The following is a 5000-nucleotide window of genomic DNA, read 5'->3' as shown; positions in this document are numbered from 1 at the left end:
AGCTGCGGGCTGTACCAGTTACGAGCTAGAGACGCGACCGCGTTGCTCTCTGTACGAATGCCGATGCTGAGCGGTCAGCTAGGAGGCGCTCCATCCATGTCGGTACCGGTGAGCGTTGCACTCGCAGTCGCAAGAACGTACGGCAAGTATATTACCTGGAAGAGTCAATGACAGTCCACGCCCCCCTGCGTGGGAAGAGTCTTTCTAGGCCATGACCCACCGGAAGGGCGCAGCGTCCCCCACCCCAGACATGTGACGTCACACCATCGGTATTGACGACTAGACTGATTCCTTATAATCATTTGCCATACACCGGTGGAAGCTGCCGAGACGAGTAACTACATAGCGGGCTCGCCGTGTCACTAATGTACAGAGATACAACAGTTTCGACTGGAACCGGATTAAACGTATACACGGCGCTGATTAGTAATAGATAGAGCCATCAGAATACAGATAATGTATACAACTGTCCGTATACATGCTGAAAGACTCTGCTCACAATCACAACCACACGTCAGCCACACACCCTTATCACGCACTACTCTCTGCCTGTAACACGCACACAGACAATATGTAAGCACCAGCATGGAACAACACCCAGTGCATCCTCTCCGCCACATTAGACAATCCACACTGTCATAACCAGACTGGGAGGTCCACTCAGAAAACAGAATATCCCACCCACCCGACAACCACCATTGCTCAGCCAAGCCACCAACACCCACACATGTCCTACACAGGGGTGCACCCAACATCACAATACTGCCTCCTCTCACAGCACACAAACAATGGCAGGAATGAAAGACACAGGTCTGCCACAAGCATGGAATGAGAGCGCCGCCTGTCATGAGCCAAAGGTGCATCCTGACGTGGCAAATCAGATGATGCCGCAGGCATCCACTTACTATAATCACAATCAACAAACCGGCCGCCCCGCCCCGCCCCCCATTAAACCTTTCCTTACAACAATGTGTACCTTAACCTAACCTATATCGTACCGTAACCTAACCTATATCGTACCGTAACCTAACCTATGTCGTACCGTAACCTAACCTATGTCGTACCGTAACCTAACCTATGTCGTACCGTAACCTAACCTATGTCGTACCGTAACCTAACCTATGTCGTACCGTAACCTAACCTATGTCGTACCGTAACCTAACCTATGTCGTACCGTAACCTAACCTATGTCGTACCGTAACCTAACCTATGTCGTACCGTAACCTAACCTATGTCGTACCGTAACCTAACCTATGTCGTACCGTAACCTAACCTATGTCGTACCTTAACCTAACCTATGTCGTACCTTAACCTAACCTATGTCGTACCTTAACCTAACCTATGTCGTACCTTAACCTAACCTATGTCGTACCTTAACCTAACCTATGTCGTACCTTAACCTAACCTATGTCGTACCTTAACCTAACCTATGTCGTACCTTAACCTAACCTATGTCGTACCTTAACCTAACCTATGTCGTACCTTAACCTAACCTATGTCGTACCTTAACCTAACCTATGTCGTACCTTAACCTAACCTATGTCGTACCTTAACCTAACCTATGTCGTACCTTAACCTAACCTATGTCGTACCTTAACCTAACCTATGTCGTACCTTAACCTAACCTATGTCGTACCTTAACCTAACCTATGTCGTACCTTAACCTAACCTATGTCGTACCTTAACCTAACCTATGTCGTACCTTAACCTAACCTATGTCGTACCTTAACCTAACCTATGTCGTACCTTAACCTAACCTATGTCGTACCTTAACCTAACCTATGTCGTACCTTAACCTAACCTATGTCGTACCTTAACCTAACCTATGTCGTACCTTAACCTAACCTATGTCGTACCTTAACCTAACCTATGTCGTACCTTAACCTAACCTATGTCGTACCTTAACCTAACCTATGTCGTACCTTAACCTAACCTATGTCGTACCTTAACCTAACCTATGTCGTACCTTAACCTAACCTATGTCGTACCTTAACCTAACCTATGTCGTACCTTAACCTAACCTATGTCGTACCTTAACCTAACCTGTATTGCGCCTTAACCTAACCTGTATTGCGCCTTAACCTAACCTGTATTGCGCCTTAACGTAACCTGTATTGCGCCTTAACGTAACCTGTATTGCGCCTTAACGTAACCTGTATTGCGCCTTAACGTAACCTGTATTGCGCCTTAACGTAACCTGTATTGCGCCTTAACGTAACCTGTATTGCGCCTTAACGTAACCTGTATTGCGCCTTAACGTAACCTGTATTGCGCCTTAACGTAACCTGTATTGCGCCTTAACGTAACCTGTATTGCGCCTTAACGTAACCTGTATTGCGCCTTAACGTAACCTGTATTGCGCCTTAACGTAACCTGTATTGCGCCTTAACGTAACCTGTATTGCGCCTTAACGTAACCTGTATTGCGCCTTAACGTAACCTGTATTGCGCCTTAACGTAACCTGTATTGCGCCTTAACGTAACCTGTATTGCGCCTTAACGTAACCTGTATTGCGCCTTAACGTAACCTGTATTGCGCCTTAACGTAACCTGCATTGCGCCTTAACGTAACCTGCATTGCGCCTTAACGTAACCTGTATTGCGCCTTAACGTAACCTGTATTGCGCCTTAACGTAACCTGTATTGCGCCTTAACGTAACCTGTATTGCGCCTTAACGTAACCTGTATTGCGCCTTAACGTAACCTGTATTGCGCCTTAACGTAACCTGTATTGCGCCTTAACGTAACCTGTATTGCGCCTTAACGTAACCTGTATTGCGCCTTAACGTAACCGATATTGCGCCTTAACGTAACCTATATTGCGCCGTAACGTAACCTATATTGCGCCGTAACGTAACCCACATTGCCCCTTAACGTAACCCACATTGCCCCTTAACGTAACCCACATTGCCCCTTAACGTAACCCAACACACGTTGGGCCTTAACCCAACACACGTTGGGCCTTAACCCAACACACGTTGGGCCTTAACCCAACACACGTTGGGCCTTAACCCAACACACGTTGGGCCTTAACCCAACACACGTTGGGCCTTAACCCAACACACGTTGGGCCTTAACCCAACACACGTTGGGCCTTAACCCAACACACGTTGGGCCTTAACCCAACACACGTTGGGCCTTAACCTGCTCTGTAATTGTCATACGACGCGTTAAATTAGTGTAGTGTTGCCTAACTGCAACCCCCGCAATATAGTTTGCTACTCGCACTGCCCGGTCCCCAGTGTATCGCTTCATGTTAAACACCTTGCAGCTATACACTGTAATGTGGATGGCAGCAGGACGTACATGCTCAATGCCCTTTGCAGTTGTTCATTGGCATTTGCAGTTGTTCATTGGCATTCGCATGTGCGAAGCACTTAGCCTACGCTGTGGTACGGCCTGTGTCAACTGTCCGCTGATGTTGTACGTCCAAATCACACACTGTACTGCACATTGGTCCTCATGTACTGAATGATACATCGTGGTACATGTGACCGTACAACGACTGCGCCAACAACGGCGAACCATGCGGTCCAAATGTTGTGCACTCAGCTACGTGTCGTCTCCCTATAAGAGCTGGATTGCAGTGTGGTATGCCCTGGATGGCGATCAGCATGAGCCGTCTGTTGATGTAGTGGCGCGTGTTGTCAGACGTAGTCGTCTCTTCTCACACACCGTGATAGCATGGTGCACTGCGTTCCACATCTGCGACATGCGACAGAGGCCGGTTGACAGTCGTTCGCGCAATGGACATCGCATACGTACGGGGGCCACCTTCCACGTGTTCGCGAAGCGTGCACATGTTGTTGCGTGTATGTGGGCAGACATAGTGTGTCGTGACACCTGACACAGGCATGCAACAATCGTTGAATTTGCAAATGGCGATGGACGCCTACGTTTGCTGGTGACGTTATGCAAATGAACAACTGGTAAACCGTTGTGGTGCGGTTGTTCTCGCTAGAGGTGAATCAGTGATGGCGACGATCGGTTGAGCTACCAACCGGTTGTTCCAGCGATACCCACCATGCCCACGAACGTGAATGGCATCTGGGTGTGAAGCGATACGCGGCGGTGGCTGGGTGGGACCGTCCCCGGCCGGTGAGGGGGGGCCTCCCGGCGTGCTGGCCGCGCGGTGCGTGGGCGCACGCGCTACAGCCGGCTGGTGGGGGCGGCCAGTGGCAGGCGCGCCGGCCGACGGAGGCGGCAGGCGGCGCAGCTGCGCGCCGGCGCACCCTGCACGCGGCGCCGTGCGGCCAAAGTAGGTCCTCGCGGGCCCGGTGCGAAGCGCGGTGGACATCTGCAGTGTGCTGGTCCGATTGAGGACTGTGTGCGCTGAGGATGCGCCGCCGCCCGGCGCTCGGCGCCGCGACGCCGTCTGCTGCTCGGTCGCCTCTGCGGTTCTCGCAGGTGGTTTGTATCGCAGCTGTGCGGACGTGTTGGCGCGTGCGCTGTGCTGGGAGAGTTCGCTTCGGCACCCAAGTGGGGCTTTTGTCCTTCTGTGGCGCTGGCGTTGGAGCTGCCGGTCACCGTAGGTGGCGCGTGTTGTCTCCCGCCGGCAATGCCACGACAGCACGCTCCCGGGCCTCTGTCGGCAGCGGCAAGCTCAGTTGGGAGCACGGGTGGTCGCACCTAAAGCGTCTACTCGCCAAACTCCGGGCGATTGCGCCTCTCTCGAACCCGACCAAGTACTTAGGACGGCGCTGCGCGCCGCCGGGACCTGAGAGGGTTTCGAGGTGTATTGTGCAGGGGAGCTCAGCCTCCTCCTGTTTGCAGAATAATTGAGCGGACGCTTGCGTGTTCGCGCGGGCCCCCGGGACACACTCCCGGGCGGCCGGCTGCTCAGCTCTAGTTGACGCAGCTCCCTGGTTGATCCTGCCAGTAGTCATATGCTTGTCTCAAAGATTAAGCCATGCATGTCTCAGTACAAGCCGCATTAAGGTGAAACCGCGAATGGCTCATTAAATCAGTTATGGTTCCTTAGATCGTACCCACGTTACTTGG

The 5000-nt window shown here is 51.7% G+C and overlaps 1 non-coding gene across 1 annotated transcript in view; it reads left to right on the top strand.

Moving 5' to 3' along the window:
- The first annotated feature begins 4858 nt into the window (after positions 1-4858).
- Positions 4859-5000, top strand: part of LOC124573844 — a 1910-nt gene continuing 1768 nt past the window's right edge. Inside the window, exon 1 of the ribosomal RNA XR_006972178.1 lies at positions 4859-5000. This exon is cut by the window's right edge and continues 1768 nt beyond it. This is a non-coding gene — a ribosomal RNA (small subunit ribosomal RNA).

This window comes from Schistocerca americana, unplaced genomic scaffold (genome assembly GCF_021461395.2).
Source record: "Schistocerca americana isolate TAMUIC-IGC-003095 unplaced genomic scaffold, iqSchAmer2.1 HiC_scaffold_197, whole genome shotgun sequence".
Classification (NCBI taxonomy): domain Eukaryota; kingdom Metazoa; phylum Arthropoda; class Insecta; order Orthoptera; family Acrididae; genus Schistocerca; species Schistocerca americana.
The sequence above is the reverse complement of the archived record's forward strand: the minus strand, read 5'-3'. Positions and strand labels throughout refer to the sequence as shown.